Below are 25,583 nucleotides of genomic sequence, written 5' to 3'. Positions count from 1 at the left end.
AGGACTAGACAGACTAGATGCAGGAAGGATGTACCTGATGGCAGGGGAGTCCAGAACCAGGGGGTCACAGTCTAAGGATAAGGGGTAAGCCATTTAGGACAGAGATGAGGAGGAATTTCTTCGCCCAGAGAGTGGTGAACCTGTGGAATTCTCTACCACAGAAGGCAGTGGAGGCCAATTCATTAAATATATTCAAGAAGGAGTTAGATATATTTCTTAAGGCTAAAGGGATCAAGGGATATGGGGAGAAAGCAGGGACAGGGGACTGAGTTTGGATGATCAGCCATGATCTCATTGAATGGTGGAGCAGGCTCGAGGGGCCGAATGGCCGACTCCTGCTCCTATCTTCTCTGTTTCTATGAGAGCTCTTTCAAAGAGCTGGCGCCGGCACGAAGGGCCGAATGGCCTCCTCCTGTGCTGTAAGATTCTATGATCTACAACTACACAGTGAAAGGCTTACAACTGTTACTGAGTAATAAAATATTTATTAAAAATCTAGCAGGTACATATTAAAAAAACACCGACTGAAGGAGACTGTAAGAGGGAAAGGTGGTGTAAAAATACCACTGCCCACCGGACAGGGAGCAATCTACAGTACACATTTTAACTGGGGAGGGAAGGCCAATTTCAGTGGGATGAGAACGGATCTGCCCCGGGTAAACTGAAATTGAAGATTGGCAGGCAAAACTGTAATGGAACAACGGACTGCCTTTAAAGAGGAAATAGTTCAGGTACAGTTGAGGTACATTCCCACTTGGGGGAAAGGCAGGGCAACTAAAGTCAGGGCTCCCTGGATGCCGAAAGAGATCGAGGATGTGATGAAGCAGATAAAGAACGCGTATGACAGATGTCAGGTTGCCAATGAGAATCAGGCTATATATAGAAAGGTCAGAGGAGAAGTGAAAAAGAAAATAAGAGGGGCAAAGAGAGGGTATGAGAATAGAATGGCAGCCAACATAAAAGGTAATCCAAGTCTTCTATAGGCATATAAATAGTAAACGGGTAGTAAGGAGGGGCGGGGTCGATTAGGGGCCAAAAAGGAGACCTACGCATGGGGGCAGAGGGTATGGCTGAGGTACTAAAGGAGTACTTTGCATCTGTCTTCACCAAGGAAGAGGATGCTGCCATAGACATAGTAAAGGAGGAGGTAGTGGAGATGCTTGATAGGATAAAAATGGATAAAAAGGAGGTATCAGAAAGGCTGGCTGTACTTAAAGTAGATCAGTCACCAGGAGCAGATGGGATGCATCCTAGGATGCTGAGGGACTTGAGGGAGGAAATCGCGGAGGTACTGGCCATAATCTTCCTATCCTCCGGACTCAAAGGAAAACAGTAAACAATGCATACAGGGCAGAACTAGGCCAATATCCATTAATAATCACTATCCAAAAAAGAGCCACCAAATTTTGGAAACACCTAGAAATAAGCAACCCCCAATGCTATCACTACGACGCCCTGAAATGCCAAGAGATGACCATAAAGAAGAATACCCTCAGTCAACTAGTCCTGGGACTCAGGGAAGTAACTACTAACACTACTAACAATAACCAGCCCCAGGACAGTGACAGCGTAACACAAAGAATTCGACCCAACACAATCCTCGCTAAGCAAAAGGAAAAATATCTGACATATTGGGCAGAAACAACAAAAACCCAAAGCAAACTCAATTGCTACTTGGCCCTAAACAGACAATACAACATAGCTGATTACCTGACCATGGTAAAGGACAGCAAACTGAGAAAAATCTTGACAATGTACAGACTTAGTGAACATAGCCTGGCGATCGAAAAAGGTAGACACAGGCAGACCCGGCTACCAAGAGAGGACAGGATATGCTCTCACTGCAGTCAGGGAATGGTGGAGACAGAGATGCACTTCCTCACAGCTTGTAGAAAATATCAGGGCATAAGGGAGAATTTCTACCCAAAATTTACAAAAATATGCCCGGAATTCAGAAATTTGAATGACGACCAAAAACTCCCATACCTACTAGGGGAAGAGAGAAATTGTGTAACACTAGTGGTACACTATGTTACAGCTTGCCATAAACAGAGGCCCAACCACTAAAGATAAGAGTATATATAAATTATATGAAAGTATATTTATACACTCAGGGATATATCTGTTTATACACTGTATGGATAGATCTGTATTTTTGTGAACAAACATGAATGTTTTCCGATGCTTTGGCAACATAAGATGTAACTTGTCATGCCAATAAAGCGATTTGAATTGAATTGAATTGAATTGAATTGAGAATTGCAAATGTTACACCATTGTTCAAAAAAAAGGTTAAACCCAGCAACTACAGGCCAGTCAGTTTGACCTCGGTAGTGGGGAAGCTTTTAGAAACAGTAATCAGGGACAAAATTAACAGTCACTTGCACAAGTGTGGATTAATTAAGGAAAGCCAGCACGGATTTGTTAAAGGCAAATCGTGTTTAACTAACTTGATCGAGTTCTTTGATGAGGTAATAGAGAGGGTTGATGAGGGCAATGCAGTGTACATGGATTTACAAAAGGCGTTCAACAAAGTGCCACATAATAGGCTTGCCAGCAAAGTTGAAGCCCATGGAATAAAAGGGACAGTGACAGCATGGATACGGAACTGGCTAAGTGACAGGAAACAGAGAGTAGTGGTGAACGGTTGTTTTTCGGACTGGTGGAAGGTCTACAGTGGTGTTCCCCAGGGGTCGGTACTAGGACCACTGCTTTTCTTGATATATATTAATGATTTGGACGTGGATGTACAAGGCACAATTTCAAAATCTGCAGATGACTCAAAACTTGGAAGTATAGTGAACAGTCAGGAGGAGAGTGATGGACTTCAGGAAGACATAGTCAGGTTGGTGAAATGGGCGGACACAGGGCAGATGAAATTTAACGCAGAAAAGTGTGAAGTGATGCATTTTGGTAGAATGAGGAGAGAACATATAAACTAAATGGTACAATTCTGAAGGGGGTGCACGAACAGAGAGACCTGGGGGTATAACTGTGCACAAATCGTTGAAGGTGGCAGGGCAGGTTGAGAAAGCAGTTAAAAAGGCTTACGGGATCCTGTGCTTCATGAATAGAGGTAGAGAGTACAAAAGTGTGGCAATTATGAAGAACCTGTATAAAACTCTAGTTCAGCCCCAACTGGAGTATTGTGTCCAATTCTGGGCACCGCACTTTAGGAAGGATGTGAAGGCCTTAGAGAGGGTGCAGAAAAGATTTACGGGAATGGTTCCAGGGATGAGGGACTTCAGTTACGTGGACAGACTGGAGAAGCTGGGGTTGTTCTCCTGAGAGCAGAGAAGATTGAGAGGAGATTTGATCGAGGTGTTCAAAATCATGAGGGATCTAGACAGAGTAGATAGAGGGAAACTGTCCCCATTGGCGGAAGGGTCGAGAACCAGAGGACACAGATTTAAGGTGATTGGAAAAAGAACCAAAGGCGACCGGAGGGAAAACTTTTTTACGCAGCGAGTGGTTAGGATCTGGAATGCACTGCCTGAAAGGGTGGCGGAGGCAGATTCAATCGTGGCTTTCAAAAGGGAGTTGGGTAAGTACCTGAAGGAAAGAAATTTGCAGGGCTACGGGGAAAGGGCGGGGGAGTGGGACTAGCTGAAGTGCTCTTGAAGAGAGCTGGCACGGGCTCGACGGGCCAAATGGCCTCCTTCCGTGCTGTAACCATTCTATGACTCAAAGGAGGGTCAAAATTCGTCTTGCATTGGCTGCCTGCTATACGATATTCAGTTGCATTGATGCTGGGCAGGCATATAAAAAATTAAGTAATTTTTATTTATACATCGCCTTTCACGACCACCGGACGTCCCAAAGCGCTTTACAGCCAATGAAGTACTTTTTTTGAAGTGTGGTCACTTGTAATGGAGGAAATGCAGCAGCCAATCTGCGCACAGCAAGCTCCCACAAACAGCAATGTGATAATGACTGGATCATCTGTTTTCAGTGATGTTGATGGAGGGATAAATATTGGGCCAGGACACCGGGGAGAACTCCCCCCCACCCCTGCTCTTCATCGAAATAGTGGCCGCGGGATCTTTTCCACGGAGCCACGGTCGATACCCTGGACTGTGCCATAGCGCCCCCCCCTTACGCCGCTTCCTCCAGGCGAATTTCAAAACCCCAAAGTCCGGTCAGGTGGCTCCGACGTGAAATAGGTTTGGTGGGATCACAGTTCCCTAAGCCCGCTGCACAAGAAAGCTGCCTCTAATCCATCACCAATCAATTTCACACAGAGACAGAGACAGAGAGAGAGAGAGAGAGAGACAGACAGAGAGAGAGACACAGAGAGAGAGACACAGAGAGAGAGACAGAGAGAGAGAGACAGAGAGAGAGAGACAGAGAGAGAGAGACAGAGAGACAGAGACAGAGAGACAGAGAGAGAGACAGAGAGACACACAGAGAGAGAGAGACACAGAGAGAGAGACACAGAGAGAGAGACAGGGAGACAGAGAGAGACAGAGAGAGAGAGAGACAGAGAGAGAGAGAGACAGAGAGAGAGAGACACAGAGAGAGACACACACAGAGAGACACAGAGAGAGACACACAGAGAGAGAGACACAGAGAGAGACAGAGAGAGAGAGAGAGAGACAGAGAGAGACACAGAGAGAGAGAGACACAGAGAGAGAGAGACACAGAGAGAGAGAGACAGAGAGAGAGAGACAGACAGAGAGAGAGAGACAGAGAGAGAGAGACAGAGAGAGAGAGACAGAGAGAGAGAGAGACACAGAGAGAGAGAGAGACACAGAGAGAGAGAGAGAGAGAGAGAGAGACAGACACAGAGACAGAGCGAGGCACCCGTGGGAACCGGAACGACATCTGGGGCGGGGCGGAGCGGAGGGAGCGCTGCTTTGCGTCCAACACGTGCAGTGGCTGAACTGGGGGGGGGGGGCGTCCGATGCCTCCACTCGAGGGTCAATTTTAACTCGGGGAGGGGGGCGGAGAGGGCCCGAAGCAGATGGCAGCCTTAAAACCGACCCGTGTTGCCTGAAAGTATTCGCAGTCCCCGGCGCTGACATCCTGCGCCTCACACAAGTAAACAAAGGCAGGTTCTAACAGGACTCGGAACGCGCAAGCCGATATGAAAATTCCCGTTCGAAGAGGTGAAACGAGTATTAAATCGCTTCGATTAACCAAATCCTGATTACTTTTAAATAAGACCACTGAAACAGAGCTTAGAAACATTAACGGCGAAAAAGAACAAATTCAAACAGAAGGAACTTCACACCAGGTTAAAGATTGCCTGAGCTGCTCTGCCAGGCAAGGCACAGGGACACAGCTGGGCGGAGAGTTGGCAAGAGCTGGGTTAGTAGAGAGATAAGGGGGACAAGGTTCAACGGGCCTGCTCTTAATCCTTGACTTTAAAGCTGCTGCAACGAGCCGGTTGGGAACGCCGCTGAAGGGTTATGGGATGACTAGCAGATCTCCTCTGGCATTGCTCGTGGTGAGTGTTATCAGAGCGCGTTACGGGGGGGGGGGGGGGACCGCGTTACAGGGAGGCGAGGGCGCCGCTTGCAGGAAGCGCGCGCAAGACTTTTGGTGTAGCGCTAGCGGGTCTCTCCGTGGCGCTGCTCGCCGCGAGTCAGACCATGCGCCAAAGTGTGACATCTTAAGTGTGACGGCTAATGGAAGTGCATGCCAGTCATATCGTTTGTGGGGGGGGGGGGGGCGGGGTCTTACCATTTGGCCAACAAAGATACACAAGTGTTAAAGTACATTTGAATACGCTGTGTAAATGGGTATTGCGATAAGGTGCCCATTGATGGTGTCTAGCTTTTATTTGCTAATCAGAAATGTAATCCGTTATATCTGGATTCCCAATTAGGCACATGTGGCAAGTGGTTAAGGTATTGGACAACACGGTTACAGACAGACGAGCTGATAATGATTAAAATGAGGCAATGCCATAGAGGACGTTATCTGAATATTGTAGGTGTTAGATTCATGTGCTCATGCACTTTTGAGTGTAGTGGAGACGCTTTCTTCAGGAGATAGATAGGAAAAGGGTCGAGTCCACTGTTGGTCAGTCTGGACACGGGCTGTGGAAGGAGCGGGGTGGATGTGCCCAGTGCCCGTGGTCATTTCCGTGACCCCCGCAGGTTGATCTCAACAGCGCAGCTCTGTGTGAAGGTAGTAGGAATGAGGCCTTGATTGATGTGCCCAGCGAGCCCTGGGAGCAGGCTCCCTTGAGGTGACTGAAAGAGGAAAAATTACACAGGAGGTTAGGTTTTACTGTGAAGCAAACATATAAAAATGCCGGGCAGGAAATGACCAGCTGGTCTATCAATCCTGCCCCACATACCACGATGGCTGGAGTATCATGACTAGACACTTCTTACGCGCCCCCTGACATAAGCAAACTACTAGGCACTTGGTCTAAGCGTTAAACAAAGCTTTAATCAACTGTTTTACAACATGGAGGCCCAGTTGTGTCCTTCACTAGTTCCTGTTAAGAATGTCCTGCGCAAGCTGGGCCCCGTGCCTGAGTATTTATACTCTCCCTGGTCAGCGCCACCCGCAAGCCGCTCAGTTGATTCATGTCACCCCCCCACCCCCCCGGCAAAAAGTAACAGAAAAACCCAGGGCCAATAAAGACTTGCGCATTTATATAGCGCCTTTCACCACCTCAGGCCGTCCCAAAGTGTTTCACAGCCAATGAAGTACTTCTGAAGTGTAGTCACTGTTGTAATGTAGGAAACGCGGCAGCCAATTAGCACACAGCAAGCTCCCACAAACAGCAATGTGATAATGACAGGATCATCTGCTTTTAGTGATGTTGGTTTAGGAATAAATATTGGCCCCAGGACACCGGGGAGAACTCCCCCTGCTCTTCTTCAAAAGAGTAGCCATGGGATCATTTATGTCCACCTGAGAGGGCAGACGGGGCCTCGGTTTAAAGTCTCCTCCGAAAGACGGCCTCTCCGACAGTGCGGCGCTCCCTCAGCACTGCCCCTCCGACAGCGCGGCGCTCCCTCAGACAGTGCGGCGCTCCCTCAGTACCGCCCCTCCGACAGTGCGGCGCTCCCTCAGCACTGCCCCTCCGACACTCCCTCAGTACCGCCCCTCCGGCAGTGTGGCGCTCCCTCAGTACCGCCCCTCCGACAGTGCGGCGCTCCCTCAGTACTGCCCCTCCGACAGTGTGGCGCTCCCTCAGTACCGCCCCTCCGACAGTGCGGCGCTCCCTCAGTACTGCCCCTCCGACAGTGTGGCGCTCCCTCAGTACCGCCCCTCCGACAGTGCGGCGCTCCCTCAGTACTGCCCCTCCGACAGTGCGGCACTCCCTCAGTACTGCCCCTCAGACAGTGCGGCACTCCCTCAGTACTGCCCCTCCGACAGTGCGGCGCTCCCTCAGTACTGCCCCTCCGACAGTGCGGCGCTCCCTCAGTACCGCCCCTCCGACAGTGCGGCGCTCCCTCAGTACTGCCCCTCCGACAGTGCGGCGCTCCCTCAGTACTGCCCCTCCAACAGTGCGGCGCTCCCTCAGTACCGCCCCTCCGGCAGTGCAGTGCTCCCTCAGTACCGCCCCTCAGACAGTGCGGCACTCCCTCAGTACCGCCCCTCCGACAGTGCGGCGCTCCCTCAGTGCTGTCCCTCCGACAGTGCGGCGCTCCCTCAGTACCGCCCCTCCGACAGTGCGGCGCTCCCTCAGTACCGGCACTGGGAGTGTCAGACTAGATTTTTGTGCTCAAGTCTCTGGACTATGACATTGATCCCATCACCTTCTGACTCAGGAGATGAGATTTAATAGCCACAGTAACCCACAAAGAAGTTTCAGTATGAGATACTGTCAGAAACTTGTGCACTCAAAGTGACCAATCACTTTGGCACCGCAAGCTCACTGGATTTGCCACTTAGGGCACTTTCTGTGACTTGCGCAATCCTGTATCAGTTCCTCACTGCAAATAGAAAGTAATAACAGCATCAATAAAAATGTTATTTCAAGACTCACAGGTTGCAAATATGGGACGCGATCTTGCCAGCCCCGAGGAGGCGGGACTGCCGGGAAAATGGCAGGATCTGGGGGCGGGTGCCCATCCCGCCCCCAACCCGCCTCTGTGCCATCTTCCCAGGAGGCGGGTAGCCAACCTGCGCCGGGTCCCGTCTCCTGGAAGCGGAAGGGAATTACAGCCACTTAACTGCCTGTTAACAGGTCGTTAACAGGCAGATAATAGGATTCTCCCCTTTTTGTCCTCACTAGTGCGGGCTTCCCGAAGGCCGCGAAACCCGCCAGGGTCACCGAGGCGAGCAGTGGGTCTGCGGGGGTCGGAGGGGGGGGGTGCAAAAGTGCGCTGTGAAGCTAAGTGGTGGGTGCAAGTGTGGAGAGGTGAGTATCTGAGGTAAGTGGAAAGTGTTAGAAAAAGTTTACTTGTCTTTGTTTCTTCCTGCAGGCTTCAAGAGTTGGGGATGCGGAGAGTCCCGCACCTCCGCGGCAGAGATGACAGATGGCCGCTGCATTCTCCAATGCAGCAACCATCTAATTTCTGCTAAAGGAAGAGGTTTGATCAGGTCTTGAATTCAAGAACTCATCAAACTACAGAGAATGTCAGTGTTTGACAGCTTCACAGAGCCGTCAAACGATGACAATTCATCTGTCAAAAACTTTTGACAGATGAAACGTCATACGCCGACGGTCTCTGTAACCCGCTTCCCCTTAATTGGCCTGCTATGCCCGCTGGGCGGGCTTAACAAGGTCAATCAAAGGAAAATAGCGTGAGGTTGGCCAGAAGTCGATGGGGGCGGGACTAAAACCCGACAAGTGGGAGTCCCGCCTCCAAAAGCTCCCCATTGGGCAAAATCACCCCCATGGAATCATTCCCTGTCTAATTCAGATTTAATCGAGGTGTTCAAAATCATGCAGGGTTTTGTTAAGAGTAAATAAGGAGAGACTGTTTCCAGTGGCAGGAGGGTCGGTAACCAGAGGGCACAGATTTAAGATAATTGGCAAAAGAACCAGAGGGGGGAGATGAGGAGAATTTAATTTTTTTATGCAGCGAGTTGTTGTGATCTGGAACGCGCTGCCTGAAAGGGCGGTGGAAGCAGATTCAATAGTGACTTTCAAAAGGGGAATTGGAGAAATACTTGAAGGGGAAACATTGGCAGGGCTGTGGGGAAAGAGCAGGGGGGAGTGGGACTCATTGGACAGCTCGTTCACTGGCAGAGGCACGATGGGTCGAGTGGGATCCTCCTGTGCCGTATCATTCTGTGAATCTATAATTGTGACAAACTGTGCATGTACAAGAGGCATACAGAGTTGGGGGGGGGGGGGGGAAAAGAGAGAAACGGAGAGGACATACAGAAAGAGAACGTGTGTGAGAGAGAGAGAGGGGGGAGCTAGAAGGAACGAGAGATTTCCTCAGTAGGATAGATTAAGTGGAAGAGTTAAACACACATGAGTCACTGAGGGCAACACAGAATTATTTACAGCACAGTCCAACTGGTCTATGCTCCACACGAGCCTCCTCCCACCTTTTCAGACAGAAACATATGAGGGTGAAAAACACTAATGGAACCGCACCCCCAGCAATGAATCCAGAGGGAAGGGAGGGGAGCGATAATTGGCAAAACACTCAACAGCCTCAGAACGAGCCAAAGGAAGCAACACTCGTGGGGGAGGTAGAGGTAGGGGGAAGGGGTGTCTCTCCATAGGCCGGGCTGCTCCACGGTCATGTGTGAAGGGGGGGGTGAAGAGATGGAAAAATGTAAAAACTGAAGTTAACTCTTACCTATTGCTTGGGCTGAACCACTGGTGGCGGGGGGCAAAGTTTCCTGCAAGCAAGAGACATTAGGTCAGGTTAAAAATTATCCATCGGTCTATATCTCTGTAATACATTCGCCATTTTGCATGTCACTTTTACTCATTAACCTTGTTTACTGTGTCACGGCTTTTACATCTCAACACTAATACGGTGCCAAGACTTGTGTCACGTGCCTGTCATTGTTAATCTAGATGGTCCCAATAGGCTGCCAAATGTCTTCCGTTGATATGAATCGTTCCAGTCCTCCGGACACCAGCTGGTGCTATTGCGCACCCCCCCCCCACTCCCACCTCCAGTACCCACCTTGCGCCATATTGTACAGCACAGGAGGAGGCCCTTCGGCCCATCGTTCCTGTGCCAGCTCTTTGAAAGAGCTCTCCAATCAGTCCCACTCTCCCCGGCAAATTTTTCCTTTTCAAGTATTTCTCCAATTCCCCTTTTGAAAGTCACTATTGAATCTGCTCCCACCGCCCTTTCAGGCAGCGCGTTCCAGATCACAACAGCTCGCTGCGTTAAAAACATTCTCCTCATCTCCCCCTCTGGTTCTTTTACCGATTATCTTAAATCTGTGTCCGCTGGTTACCGACCCTCCCGCCCGCTGGAAACAGTGTCACATAGAAACATAGAAGATAGGAGCAGGAGGAGGCCATTCGGCCCTTCGAGCCTGCTCCGCCATTCAATGAGATCATGGCTGATCATCCAAACTCAGTACCCTGTCCCTGCCTTCTCCCCATATCCCTTGATCCCTTTAGCCTTAAGAAATATATCTAACTCCTTCTTGAATATATTTAATGAATTGGCCTCTACTGCCTTCTGTGGTAGAGAATTCCACAGGTTCACCACTCTCTGGGTGAAGAAATTCCTCCTTATTTCAGTCCTAAATGGCTTACCCCTTATCCTTAGACTATGACCCCTGGTTCTGGACTCCCCGGCCATCAGAAACATCCTTCCTGCATCTAGTCTGTCCAGGCCTGACAGAATTTTATAGGTTTCGATGAGATCCCCTCTCAATCTTCTAAACTCCAGCGAGTATAAGCCCAATCGACCCAATCTCTCCTCATACGTCATTCCTGCCATCCCAGGTATCAGTCTGGTGAATCTTCGCTGCACTCCCTTCATGGCAAGAACATCCTTCCTCAGATAAGGCGACCAAAACTGCACACAATACTCAAGGTGCGGTCTCACCAAGGCCCTGTACAACTGTAGCAAGGCATCCTTGTTCCTGTACTCGAACCCTCTTGCTACGAAGGCCAACATACCATTTGCCTTCTTAACCGCCTGCTGCACCTGCATGCTTACCTTCAGCGACTGGTGCACAATAACACCCAGGTCTCTTTGCACTTCCCCTTCTCCCAATCTATTGCCATTCAAATAATAATCTGCCTTCCTGTTTCTGCCACCAAAGTGGATAACCTCACATTTAGCCACATTATAGTGCATTTGCCATGTTTCTGCCCAATCACCCAACCTGTCCAAATCGTACTGGAGTTTCACGACATCCTCCTCACAGCTTACCCTCCCACCCAGCTTTGTGTCGTCTGCAAATTTGGAGATATTACATCCAATTCCCTCGTCCAGATCATTAATATATATTGTGAACAGCTGGGGTCCTAGGACCGATCCTTGCGGTACCCCACTAGTCACTGCCTGCCACTTGGAAAACGACCCGTTTATTCCAACTCTTTGCTTTCTGTCCGCCAACCAGTTCTCTATCCAAGTCAATACCTTGCCCCCAATCCCATGTGCCTTAATTTTGCCTTATTTACTCTAGCAAAAACCTTCACGATTTTGAACGCCTCGATTAAATCTCCCCTTAACCTTCTCTGCTCTAAGGAGAACCACCTCGGCTTCTCCAGTCTCTCCACGGCCATTTTGGATTTTTTTACGACGCAATGTTCAGTCGGATTGTTAGGTTTACCTCGTCTCCCCGCCTGATCCTTAGGGCAGCCGGGTCGCCTCCTCCCCAACCCGCCTACCCATTTACGGCCACTCAGCATCGCTCTTTGGGCCGTTGGGCTGCAGCCTTCCTGCTCCCTGCCCGGTTTCCTTCCAGTCGTGGTCAGGCTTCGGGCCTAGCACTCCGACCTAGCCACCAGGGTCGCCCGTTCTGGCTGGACGCACTCCTGGAGCTTTCATCACCTGACCTCCTGCCTCCAACCGCACCCCCCCCGCCCCCACACTGGTTGCCCGATATGTCAACCCCACCTTCCCTCGGCCAATCGGAAAGCGTACAGACTCTTCGTTACCCGACTGGGTGATTCTTGACCGTCAGTCGCACAGACGTTTCTCCCCCAATCGCCAATACTTTTATAACTAATATTTTTATAACTAATAAAGAAGAAACGCGTTTACAGAACTTGTTTTCCTCGCAGCAGTGTCCTGAAGTTTAGTCTTTGATCGCTGGAGACTCCAGGGCGAGCAAGGAGCGTTGACAACCCTACTACCCATCCAACCTGGTTTGCGGATGCCTGATTTTTTTTTTTTTAGTCGTTCTTGGGATGTGGGCGTCGCTGACGAGGCCGGCATTTATTGCCCATCCCCTCATCGCCCTCGAGAAGGTGGAGGTGAGCCGCCCCGTGTGGTGAAGGCGCTCCCACACAGTGCTGTTAGGGAGGGAGTGCCAGGATTTTGACCCAGCGACGATGAAGGAACGGCGGGCGATATATTTCCCAGTTGGGTTGTGCGAGTTGGAGGGGAACTTGGAGGCGGTGGTGTTCCCATGCGCCTGCTGCCCTTGTTCAGATTATCTGAACGTCAATAGATTGGGAGAAGGGGAAGTGCAAAGAGACCTGGGTGTTCTTGTGCACCAGTCGCTGATGGTAAGCATGCAGGTGCAGCAGGCGGTTAAGAAGGTAAATGGTATGTTGGCCTTCGTAGCGAGAGGGTTCGAGTACAGGAACAAGGATGTCTTGCTGCAGTTGTACAGGGCCTTGGTGAGACCGCACCTTGAGTATTGTGTGCAGTTTTGGTCGCCATATCTGAGGAAGGATGTTCTTGCCATGGAGGGAGTGCAGCGAAGATTCACCAGGCTGATACCTGGGATGGCAGGGATGGCAGGAATGACGTATGAGGAGAGATTGGGTCGATTGGGCTTATATTCGCTGGAGTTTAGAAGAATGGGAGGGGATCTCATTGAAACTTATAAAATTCTAACAGGACTAGACAGACTAGATGCAGGAAGGATGTTCCCGATGGTGGGGGAGTCCAGAACCAGGGGTTACAGTCTAAGGTTAAGGGGTAAGCCATTTAGGACAGAGATGAGGAGGAATTTCTTCACCCAGAGAGTGGTGAACCTGTGGAATTCTCTACCACAGAAGGCAGTGGAGGCCAATTCATTAAATATATTCAAGAAGGAGTTGGATATATTTCTTAAGGTTAAAGGGATCAAGGGATATGGGGAGAAGGCAGGGACAGGGTACTGAACTTGGATGATCAGCCAGGATCGTATTGAATGGCGGAGCAGGCTCGAGGGGCCGAATGGCCTACTCCTGCTCCTATCTTCTATGTTTCTATCTTTCTATGTTCTTCTAGGTGGTAAAGGTCGCGGGTTTGGGAGGTGCTGCCGAAGATTTTGGGCTTATAATAGCGTGTCAATATTTGCAGAGGGTCCATGGGAGTGTGTCAATACGGAATGTCACCCTCCTAGCACATCCATGTCCTTAACATGTCTGAGGCTCTTACTAGGCAGCTGATGAAAAGCACGTGGGGTGATGGAGCGCGACGGCATGGAGGCCAAGGACTCGATGGCGCCTCCTTGTGCTCGTTTTGCTTCTCATCCACGCGATGTGGGTGTCGCTGGCAAGGCCGGCATTCGGCGCCCATTCCCCTCGATGCTCAATGGGTGCCGATCTTGCCAGCCCTGGGGAGGCGGGTCTGCCGGGAAAATGGCAGAATCTGGGGGCGGGTGCCCATCCCGCCCCCAACCCGCCTCCGTGCCATCTTCCCAGGAGGCGGGTAGCCGACCCACGCCGGGTCCCGTCTCCTGGAGGTGGGAAGGGAATTACAGCCACTTATCTGCCTGTTAACAGGTAGTTAACAGGCAGATAAGAGGATTCTCCCCATCTTACCCACACAAGTGTGGGCTTCCCGAAGGCTGCGAACCCCGCCAGGGTCACCGAGGCGAGCAGTGGGTCTGCGGGAGGGGTGCAAAAGTGCGCTGTGAAGCTAAGTGATGGGTGCAAGTGTGGAGAGGTGAGTATCTGAGGTAAGTGGAAAGTGTTAGAAAAAGTTTACTTACCTTTGTTTCTTCCTGCAGGCTTCACTCGTTGGGGATGCGGAGAGTCTCGCACCTCCGCGGCAGAGATGACAGATGGCCGCTGCATTCTCCAATGCAACAACCATCTAATTTCTGCTCACGAAAGAGGTTGATCAGTCTTGAATTCAAGAACTCATCAAACTACAGTGAATGTCAGTGTTTGACAGCTTCACAGAGCAGTCAAAACGATGACAATTCATCTGTCAAAATTTTTTGACAGATCAAACGTCATACGCTGACGTTCTCTGTAACCGGCTTCCCCTTAATTGGCCTGCTGAGCCCGCTGGGCGGGCTTAACAAGGTCAATCAAGGGAAAATAGCGTGGGGTTGGCCAGAAGTCGATGGAGGCGGGACTAAAACCCGACAATTGCGAGTCCCGCCTCCAAAAGCTCCCCATTGGCAAAATCCGGCCCCAGTGTTTGACACAACCGAGCGGCTTCCTCAGCCACTTCAGAGGGGCAGCTGAGAGTCAACCAAGTCGGTGTGGCGGCTGGAGTCACGTGTAGGCCCAGACGGCAGGTTTCCTTCCCTAAGGCGGCATTAGTGAAACCATTACCGCCGGGGTACTGCGGCCTCTTTGACTTCCTGTTGAGACTGTCTTGCGCCAAGGGTGCGGAGAGGGTCAACGTTGATTAAATTGGACAGATCCTTCAACGGGCCGAATAGAAACATCGGAAAATAGGAGCAGGAGTCGGCCATTCGAGCCTGCTCCGCCATTCAACACGATCATGGCTGATCCTCTATCTCAATACCATATTCCTGCTCTCTCCCCATGCCCCTTGATGCCTTTTGTGTCTAGAAATCTATCTACTTCTGAAATATATTCAGTGATTTGGCCTCCACAGCCTTCTGTGGTAGAGAATTCTACAGGCTCAGCACCCTCTGAGTGAAGAAATTTCTCCTCATCTCAGTCCTAAATGTCCTACCCTGTATCCTGAGACTGTGACCCCTCGTTCTAGACACCCCCCCCAGCCAGGGGGAAACATCCTCCCTGCATCCAGTCTGTCTAGCCCTGTCAGAATTGTATACGTTTCAAAGAGTGGCCTCCATCTGTGCTGTAAGCTGTAAGATTCTGGCACACGCACACACTCTCGTCAGGGTTGTATTGCCCTTTGACAGAGCGATTCTTACTTTGCCAGGTCTGTAGTCATACGTGCCACCGTACAGAGTTTCTTGAATTCCTCCAGGTCGGTTAGCACCTTCTTTTCTCTTCCTCCAGTTTCTTTTGCTGATCTGCGTGATGAATTAAAAGTGCAACATTTCTGAACAAGCAAACAAGCTTTTCGTGACATTTTGTCTATTTCTAAATCGGACCACCTTTGTTCCTTTATACACCCTCCCCTCCCCACCCAACCCCCGTCCTATAGGGTACATTAGTCGAGACCTTTCTTTGAACTTTTTCCCTCAATAGTTTCCTCTTGCTGGCTCAGCGAGCCTCACTTCCCACTTCTCTGATGCTGGGTCACTTGTAGCGAGGCCAGGATATCTGCTATAAAGTGGAGCGCGGGTAAAGCGGCTGTTTATATCCCACCGTCCTGAGATTCTGTACAACTGTCACAAGCTTTCTGCGTGTGAAGCGTAATGGCGGGAATCAAGGGCCATTTACATAAACAATTTGGACTCGGGAATCGGAAGTACATTTTCAAAAATTGTGGATGATACCAAGTTTGGGGGGGGGGGGGGGGGGGGGGGGGGAAGGGGTGTAGTTAATACTGAGGAAGACTGCGACAAAAGACAGGAAGACATGAATAAGCTTGCAGAATGGGCGTGTAAATGGCAAATGAATTTCAATATAGAGAAGTGTGAGGTGGTGCATTTTGGTTGGGTGAATAAGGAGGTCACATACAGGAAACTCTCTCTTACCTGAACCTACTCCTGAATTTTGCCGGTTAAGTTTTACTATATATTAGTGGCCGTGTAACCGGGATTCCTGGATCTGTGGCCGTGTAATCGGGGTTCCTGGATCTGTGGCCGTGTAACCGGGGTTCCTGGATCTGTGGCCGTGTAACCGGGGTTCCTGGATCTGTGGCCGTGTAACCGGGGTTCCTGGATCTGTGGCCGTGTAACCGGGGTTCCTGGATCTGTGGCCGTGTAACCGGGGTTCCTGGATCTGTGGCCATGTAACCGGGGTTCCTGGACCTGTGGCCGTGTAACCGGGGTTCCTGCACCTGTTGCCGTGCAACAGGGACGCCTGGATCTGTGGCCGTGTACGGGGCTCTCGTACCTTGGTAAGTATACCTCTCTGTAATCCGGACTTTTTGATCAACCGGCACCACGCCGGTCCCGGATTTAAAAAAATGATCAGCCATGATCTCATTAAATGGCGGAGCGGGCTCGAGGGGCCGACTCCTGCTCCTATCTTCTAGGTTTCTATGTTACCCAGCATGCACTTCCCCAGCAAGGGTCATTGGTCAATGATTGGCAGTGGTGTTGGGGGGGGGGGGGGGCGGGCGGTGGAGGAGAGGGGAGGGGGGGGGACCCGGATTGAAATTCCACCCCCCCGCCCCCCCCACTCCCGAATCTAGGGGGCGCTGGGCCTGTAACCAACTGGAGCCGAGCCCGGACTGGGCGGGGAATTTGTGTTTGGTCACGGGGAGTGTGTTTGAGAGGAATTATGCTACCCGTGCACAGAACTATGCAGCGTTGTTTAATTGGCTTTCAACCTCTGCGTCAGGTGAGAGGAAATGTGCGTCATCTCACCCTCCACCTCAGCCTCAGGCTTGGCTTATTTCCCTTTATTGAGATATCTTTCTTAATGTCCCCTAGGACTATGAGGTTACCAGGTACGAGAAGCAGATTGGATGCTTCCCTTCCCTCCCCGGGGCTAAAAGGGTTAAACTACGAGGACAGGTTGCACAGACTGGGCTTGTATTCCCTCGAGTTTAGAAGATTAAGGGGTGATCTAATCGAGGTGTTTAAGATGATTAAAGGAGTTGATCGGGTCGAGAGAGAGAGAAACTATTTCCTCTGGTGGGGGGAGTCCAGAACAAGGGGGGGCGTCACCTTAAAATTAGAGCCCGGCCGTTCAGGGGTGATCACACAGAAATCACACAGAAACCCCACAGTGCAGATAGAGGCCATTTCGGCCCATCGAGCCTGCACCGACACATATCCCACCCGATCCCCGTAACCCCTACACCAACACATATCCCACCCTATCCCCGCGTATTTAATCCCCCTAACACGAAGGGTCAATTTATCATAGCCAATCAACCTAATGTCGGGAAGCACTTCTTCACACAAAGGGGGGTGGAAATCTGGAACTCTCGCCCCCCCTCAAAAAGCTGTTGAGGCTGGGGGGGTCAATGGAAAATTTCAAAACTCAGATCAATAGATTTTTGTTGGGTAAGGGTGTGAAAGGTGACGGGACCAAGGCGGGTGGATGGAGCTAAGATACAGATCAGCCGTGATCTGATTGAATGGCGGTACAGGCTGGAGGGGCTGAATGGCCTCCTCCCGTTCCTAATGTAACAGGCTGGAGGGGCTGAATGGCCTCCTCCTGTTCCTGTATAACAGGCTCGAGGGGCTGAATGGGCCTCCTCCTGTTCCTATGGTAACAGACTCGAGGGGCTGAATGGCCTCCTCCTGTTCCTGTGTAACAGGCTGGAGCGGCTGAATGGCCTCCTCCTGTGTACCTAATGTAACAGGCTCGAGGGGCTGAATGGCTTCCTCCTGTTCCTAATGTAACAGGCTGAAGGGCCTCCTCCTGCACCTAATGTAACAGGCTTGAGGGGCTGAATGGCCTCCTCCTGTTCCTATGTAACAGGCTCGAGGGGCTGAATGGCCTCCTCCTGTTCCTAATGTAACAGGCTGGAGGGGCTGAATGGCCTCTTCCTGTTCCTGTGTAACAGGCTCGAGGGGGCTGAATGGCCTCCTCCTGTTCCTGTGTAACAGGCTGGAGGGGGCTGAATGGCCTCCTCCTGTTCCTAATGTAACAGGCTCGAGGGGCTGAATGGCCTCCTCCTGTTCCTATGTAACATGCTCGAGGGGCTGAATGGCCTCCTCCTGTTCCTATGTAACAGGCTCGAGGGGCTGAATGGCCTCCTCCTGTTCCTAATGTAACAGGCTGGAGGGGCTGAATGGCCTCCTCCTGTTCCTAATGTAACAGGCTCGAGGGGGCTGAATGGCCTCCTCCTGTTCCTGTGTAACAGGCTCGAGGGGCTGAATGGCCTCCTGTTCCTGTGTAACAGGCTCGAGGGGGCTGAATGGCCTCCTCCTGTTCTTATGTCCCTACACTGGAGGTGCTGGGGTGCAGGTTCCATGGGCACAGGCCGCCTGCTCGGACTGCGACCACTTGTCACAGGCCAGGCCCAGGCCAGGAGAGCCGGCGGGGCGCTCGACCGTGAGAGGCATCGCAGCCGGGCCTGATGTCGGCCATCGGGAGCGGGGGGGGGACCCACTGGCTGATTTTTTGCGCTTCCCTCGCTCTGAAGCACGGCAGTACCGCGCCCCTCCACACATCACCTCCGCCCACTGGCTGAGATTAGCCGTCTCGGCATAGACCGGGCGCTCCATTTACCCACGAGGCACTGGAGGAGCCGAGGGCGGGAGGAGACACGAAAATGTCAGCTTTGGGCCCAGAATGAAACACCGGAACAGGGAGGAGCGAGGGTTTGGGCAGCATTCGCTAAAAATAAATACATTTAGAAAGAGTGCTTGACCTCTTACCTTCCTTTGCCTTTAGCTCAGTTTTCTGTTTCTCAGCATCTTTTTTCTGGAAAGGGAGGGCAAGAAATAATAAACTTTTGAAAGGACACAACAACCGCTTGGATTTATCCCGCGCCTTTCAAGTAGTAAAACATCCCAAGGCGCTTCACAGGAGCGTAAACCAGACAAAATTTGACATTGAGCTATTTGGAGGAAGTTAGAGAGATAGCAACACAGCATCCAATGCAGTTAACCCAGTCTCTCCGGGCTAATGAGAACATCACAACCGTCAAATCCATTTGGACACAGCGCCTTACCTGAACCGCGCAGTTAACTGGGTAAATGCACACAGCAAGATCCTGCAAACAACAATGAGATGGGTGAGCGGTTACTTTGTCTTTGGGTGGTGTTGGGTGAGGGAGGACTGTTGGCCCCAGGATACCGGGACGAACTCGCTGCTCTTCCTTCAATAGTGCTGTGCGGTCATTTGCAATCGAGCAGACGGGGCCTCGCTTTAACGTCTCATCCGAAAGATGGCACCTCCGACAGTGCGGCGCTCCCTCAGTACCGCCCCTCCGACAGTGCGGCGCTCCCTCAGTACCGCCCCTCCGACTGTGCGGCGCTCCCTCAGTACTGCCCCTCCGACAGTGCGGCGCTCCCTCAGTACTGTCCCTCCGACAGTGCGGCGCTCCCTCAGTACCGCCCTCCGACAGTGCGGCGCTCCCTCAGTACCGCCCCTCCGACAGTGTGGCGCTCCCTCAGTACTGTCCCTCCGACAGTGTGGCGCTCCCTCAGTACTGTCCCTCCGACAGTGCGGCGCTCCCTCAGTACTGTCCCTCCGACAGTGTGGCGCTCCCTTAGTACCGCCCTCCGCCAGTGCGGCACTCCCTCAGTACCGCCCCTCCGCCAGTGCGGCGCTCCCTCAGTACTGTACTGGGAGTGTTGGCCTGGATTATGGGCTCATGTCTTTGGAGTGGGGGCTCGAACCCACGACCTTCTGACTTACCGAGGACCCCGAGTCATGGCCCACAATGTAGGTTGCCACCAAGTTTGAAAAGAGAGTACAAGAAAAGAGAAGCTAAGTTAAGAAGAATAAAAAAAACTTGCATTTATATAGTGCCGTTCTCGGCCTCAGGCTGTCCCAAAGCGCTTTACGGCCTCTGTCTCTCTCCCTATCTCTGTAACCTCCTCCAGCCCTACATAGAAACATAGAAGATAGGAGCAGGAGTAGGCCATTCGGCCCCTCGAGCCTGCTCCGCCATTTAATGAGATCATGGCTGATCATCCAAATTCAGTACCCTGTCCCTGCTTTCTCCCCATACCCCTTGATCCCTTTAGCCTTAAGAAATATATCTAACTCCTTCTTGAATATATTTAATGAATTGCCTTCTGTGGTAGAGAATTCCACAGGTTCACCACTCTCTGGGTGAAGAAATTCCTCCTCATCTCTGTCCTAAATGGCTTACTCCTTATCCTTAGACTGTGACCCCTGGTTCTGGACTCCCCCGCCATCGGGAACATCCTTCCTGCATCTAGTCTGTCCAACCCTGTTAGAATTTTACAAGTTTCAATGAGGATTGCACGTCAGCAGTCACCCACTGAACAAATGCCATTCACCAGGACTGACACGCCCCCACCCATTACATAGAAGGTACCGCACAGAAACGGTTAAATCACAAACCGTTCCCCCTTCAAGCTCCTGTGTGTGCTTGTGCAGCCGGCTGTGAGGTTATTGCCGATGGAGCCGGCTGTTCCCAATCTGTGTTGAGTAAACGGAGAGAGGCTGCAGATCCCTGCCCTGTTTTGCATGTCACACAACCACACTGGCTGGTGAGTTGACAGCTGGCTAATAGCCAAACCAAACTACAGACAGCAGCAACACAGCACGCAATTGTTCAGTTCTCGATTTTCAAAAAAGATTTGTATTTCTCCAGCGCCTTTCACCACCACCAAGGCGCTTCACAGCCAATTAAGTGCTTTTTTTTTGAAGTGTGGTCACTGCTGTAATGCGGGAAACGCGGCAGCTCAATTTGCGCACAGCAAGCTCCCACAAACGGCAATGTGATAATGACCAGATCGTCTGCTTTTAGTGATGTTGGTTGAGGGATAAATATCGGGCCCAGGACACCGGGGAGAACTCCCCCTGCTCTTCTTCCAGTAGTGCCATGGGATCTTCCACATCCACCTGAAAGGGCAGACGGGGCCTCGGTTTAACGTCTCATCCAAAAGACAGCACCCTCCGACACTCCCTCAGTACAGCACTGGAGGGATTTTGACCCAGCGATGATGAAGGAACGGCCTGTTATAAATCTCATCATCATGAAGAAACGACTCATGAAATAACACTGGACAGCCAGCTGGTGGCGCCGTCCAAGGAGTATAAATACTCGGGCGTGGGCCCAGCTTTCCCAGGACATTTTGTAAGACAGGAACTAGTGAAGTACAACTAGACCTCCATGTCCTGAAACAAGTTGATTAGTCTTGCTTTATACTCGAACCAAGTGCGTAGTGAGTTTTATTATGTCACGGCCGATATATTTCTAAGTCAGGATGCTGTGTGTGACTTGGAGAGGAACTTGGAGGCGGTGGTGTCCCCATGCACCTGTTGCCCTTGTTCCTTCTAGGTGGAAGAGGTGGCGGGTTTGGGAGGTGCTGCCGAAGAAGCCTTGGTGAGTTGCTGCGGTCCATCTTGTAGATGGTACACACTGCAGCCACGGTACGCCGGTGGTGGAGGGAGTGAGTGTTTAAGGTGGTGGATGGGGTGCCGATCAAGCGGGCTGCTTTGTCCTGGATGTCAAGCTTCTTGCGTGGTGTTGGCGCTACTGGCAAGGCCAGCATTTATTGCTCAGCCCTCGTTACCCTGAGGGCATTAAGAACATTAGTGAACCAGTTGGATTTTTACAACAACTCTCTCATTGAATTATACAGCAAGAAGGAGGCCATTCGGACCATTGTGCCGGTGACGGCTCGTTGAAAAGAGTTAGCCAATGAACCCGACTCCCTTTCCCTTTGCCCACAGCCCTACAAATTCTTCCCTTCAATTATTTATCCAATTCCCCTTTTGAAAGTTACCATTGAGTCTGCTTCCACCGCCCTTTCAGGCAGCGCGTTCCAGATCATGGTCACTCTCTGGTGCCAGCCCACGATGACCACCTTCTTTGATTTCAATTTCACAACGTGTCTCGGTGGGATTATGACCCTCTGGGTTGCTCTGTCTGCACCATAACCACTAGCTCACCACTGGATCATTGGCCCATGATTTCTGCCCACTGGTGCCCTATAGACCAGAAAAGTACAAAGGCTTGGGTGGAGTACTAGAGAGTGGCTGTATCCCCTTTGGAGAAGGTGTGGCGGGGGGGGGGGGGGGGGGGGGGAGAGATTTTGAGTTGCAGGGAAAACCCTCGGCCAGACCTCGTTGGGCACACCACGATGTGATTGCATTGGAGAGGGTGCAGAGGAGATTCGCCAGGATGTTACCTGGGCTGGAGCGATTCAGCTATGAGGAGAGACTGGACAGGCTGGGGTTGTTTTCCTTAGAGCAGAGAAGGTCCCCCCCCCTGATTGAGGTGTACAAAATTATGAGGGGCATAGATAGGAAGGAACTTTTCCCCTTTGTAGAGGGGTCAATAACCAGGGGACATAGTTTCAAGATGAGGAGTAGGAGGTTTAGAGGGGATTTGAGGAAAAACTTTTTCATCCAGAGGGTGGTTGGAATCTGGAACTCATTGCCTGAAAGGGTGGTAGAGGCAGGAACCCTCACAACATTCAAGAAGCATTTAGATGAGCACTTGAAATGCCATAGCATACAAGGCTACGGACCAAGCATGGTGGCATAGTGGTTAGCACTGCTGCCTCACAGCGCCAGAGACCCGGGTTCGAATCCGGCCTCGGGTGACTGTCTGTGTGGAGTTTGCACATTCTCCCCGTGTTTGCGTGGGTTTTCTCCGGGGTGCTCCGGTTTCCTCCCACAGTCCAAAGATGTGCAGGTTAGGTTGATTGGCTATGATAAAAAATTGACCCTTAGTGTTAGGGGGATTAAATACGTGGGGTTACGGGGATAGGTGGGGATATGTGTTGGTGTAGGGTTACGGGATTGGGTGGGATATGTGTCGGTGCAGGCTCGATGGGCCGAAATGGCCTCTATCTGCACTGTGGGGTTTCTGTGATTCTGTGTGAAAATGGGATTAGAATAGGCAGGGCTTGATGGCCGGCGCGGACACGATGGGCCGAAGGGCCTCTTTCTGCGCTGTATAACTCTATGACTCTATCCACTGCCCCTTTAACTTTGACCCCGTCGGCTCTTCCAGTTCATGGAGTTAAGACTTGTCAATCTTATCTGCGCACAGTTCCGGTCGCCATATTACAAAAAGGATATCGAGGCATTGGTGAAGGTGCAAAAAAAGATTTACAAGGGCAACACCAGAACTGAGAGGTTATACCCATCAGGAAAACGATTGAACAGGCCGGGGCTCTTTTCTCTAGAAGAGAGAAGGCTGAGGGGGTGACCTGATCGAGGTCTTTAAGATTATGAAAGGGTTCGATAGGGTCGACGTAGCGAAGATGTTTCCACTTGTGGGGGGAGACCAGAACTGGGGGCCGTCAATATAAGAGAGTCACTAATAAATCCAATGGGGAATTCAGGAGAAACTTCTTTACCCAGAGAGTGGTGAGAATGTGGAACTCGCTACCACAGGGAGTGGTTGAGGCGAATAGTATCGATGCATTTAAGGGGAAGCTAGATAAACACACGAGGGAGAAAGGATTAGAGGATGTGGTGATGGGGTGAGATGAAGAGGGTGGGAGGAGGCTGGTGTTGATGGGGTGAGATGAAGAGGGGTGGGAGGAGGCTGGTGTTGATGGGGTGAGATGAAGAGGGGTGGGAGGAGGCAAGTGTTGATGGGGTGAGATGAAGAGGGGGTGGGAGGAGGCTGGTGTTGATGGGGTGAGATGAAGAGGGGTGGGAGGAGGCTGGTGTTGATGGGGTGAGATGAAGAGGGGTGGGAGGGGACTGGTGTTGATGGGGTGAGATGAAGAGGGGTGGGAGGAGGCTGGTGTTGATGGGGTGAGATGAAGAGGGGTGGAAGGAGGCTGGTGTTGGTGGGTGGTGAGATGAATAGGGGTGGGAGGAGGCTGGTGTTGATGGGGGGAGATGAGGAGGGGCGGGAGGAGGCTGGTGTTGATGGGGGGAGATGAGGAGGGGTGGGAGGAGGCTGCTGTTGATGGGGTGAGATGAAGAGGGGTGGGAGGAGGCTGGTGTTGATGGGGTGAGATGAAGAGGGGTGGGGAGGAGGCTGGCGTTGATGGGGTGAGATGAAGAGGGGTGGGAGGAGGCTGGCGTTGATGGGGTGAGATGAAGAGGGGGTGGGAGGAGGCTGGTGTTGATGGGGTGAGATGAAGAGGGGTGGGAGGAGGCTGGTGTTGATGGGGTGAGATGAAGAGGGGTGGGAGGAGGCTGGTGTTGATGGGGTGAGATGAAGAGGGGTGGGAGGAGGCAAGTGTTGATGGGGTGAGATGAAGAGGGGTGGGAGGAGGCAAGTGTTGATGGGGTGAGATGAAGAGGGGTGGGAGGAGGCTGGTGTTGATGGGGGGAGATGAGGAGGAGGCTGGTGTTGATGGGGAGAGATGAGGAGGGGTGGGAGGCGGCTGGTGTTGATGGGGTGAGATGAAGAGGGGTGGGAGGAGGCTGGTGTTGATGGCATGAGATGAAGAGGGGTGGGAGGAGGCTGGTGTTGATGGGGTGAGATGAAGAGGGGTGGGAGGAGGCTGGTGTTGATGGGGGGAGATGAAGAGGGGTTGGGAGGAGGCTGGTGTTGATGGGGAGAGATGAGGAGGGGTGGGAGGCGGCTGGTGTTGATGGGGTGAGATGAAGAGGGGTGGGAGGAGGCTGGTGTTGATGGGGGGAGATGAGGAGGGGTGGGAGGAGGCTGGTGTTGATGGGGGGAGATGAGGAGGGGTGGGAGGAGGCTGGTGTTGATGGGGTGAGATGAAGAGGGGTGGGAGGAGGCTGGTGTTGATGGGGTGAGATGAAGAGGGGTGGGAGGAGGCTGGTGTTGATGGGGTGAGATGAAGAGGGGTGGGAGGAGGCTGGTGTTGATGGGGGGAGATGAGGAGGCGGGGTGGGAGGAGGCTGGTGTTGATGGGGTGAGATGTGGAGGGGTGGGAGGAGGTTGGTGTTGATGGGGGGAGATGAAGAGGGGCGGGAGGAGGCTGGTGTTGATGGGGGGAGATGAGGAGGGGTGGGAGGAGGCTGGTGTTGATGGGGTGAGATGAAGAGGGGCGGGAGGAGGCTGGTGTTGATGGGGTGAGATGAAGAGGGGCGGGAGGAGGCTGTTGTTGATGGGGTGAGATGAAGAGGGGTGGGAGGAGGCTGGGTGTTGATGGGGTGAGATGAAGAGGGGTGGGAGGAGGCTGGTGTTGATGGGTGAGATGAAGAGGGGCGGGAGGAGGCTAGTGTTGATGGGGTGAGATGAAGAGGGGCGGGAGGAGGCTGGTGTTGATGGGGTGAGATGAAGAGGGGCGGGAGGGAGGCTGGTGTTGATGGGGTGAGATGAAGAGGGGTGGGAGGAGGCTGGTGTTGATGGGGTGAGATGAAGAGGGGTGGGAGGATGCTGGTGTGATGGGGGTGAGATGAAGAGGGGTGGGAGGGGGCTGGTGTTGACGGGGTGAGATGAAGAGGGGTGGGAGGAGGCTGGTGTTGACGGGGTGAGATGAAGAGGGGTGGGAGGAGGCTGGTGTTGATGGGGTGAGATGAAGAGGGGTGGGAGGAGGCTGGTGTTGATGGGGTGAGATGAAGAGGGGTGGGAGGAGGCTGGTGTTGATGGAGTGAGATGAAGAGGGGCGGGAGGAGGCTGGTGTTGATGGGGTGAGATGAAGAGGGTGGGAGGAGGCTGGTGTTGATGGGGGGAGATGAAGAGGGGCGG

At 52.0% G+C, this 25,583-nt stretch overlaps 1 pseudogene across 1 annotated transcript in view; it reads right to left on the bottom strand.

Annotated features, from left to right (window-relative positions):
* Nucleotides 1-465: 465 nt before the first annotated feature.
* The window catches only part of LOC147086525 (uncharacterized), a 36,043-nt pseudogene continuing 10,925 nt past the window's right edge, over nucleotides 466-25,583 (bottom strand). Inside the window, exons 2-5 of the transcript XR_015075736.1 lie at nucleotides 18,685-18,730; nucleotides 15,148-15,249; nucleotides 9,729-9,771; nucleotides 466-6,200 (exon numbers count right to left, since the gene is read on the bottom strand). The product of XR_015075736.1 is annotated as an uncharacterized LOC147086525 (transcript). The remainder of the gene's footprint in view (nucleotides 6,201-9,728; nucleotides 9,772-15,147; nucleotides 15,250-18,684; nucleotides 18,731-25,583) is intronic.

The sequence above is a fragment of the Somniosus microcephalus genome, unplaced genomic scaffold (genome assembly GCF_052327205.1).
Source record: "Somniosus microcephalus isolate GS21.2 unplaced genomic scaffold, FLI_Smic_1.0 unresolved_chr7, whole genome shotgun sequence".
Taxonomy (NCBI): Eukaryota; Metazoa; Chordata; class Chondrichthyes; order Squaliformes; family Somniosidae; genus Somniosus; species Somniosus microcephalus.
The sequence above is the reverse complement of the archived record's forward strand: the minus strand, read 5'-3'. Positions and strand labels throughout refer to the sequence as shown.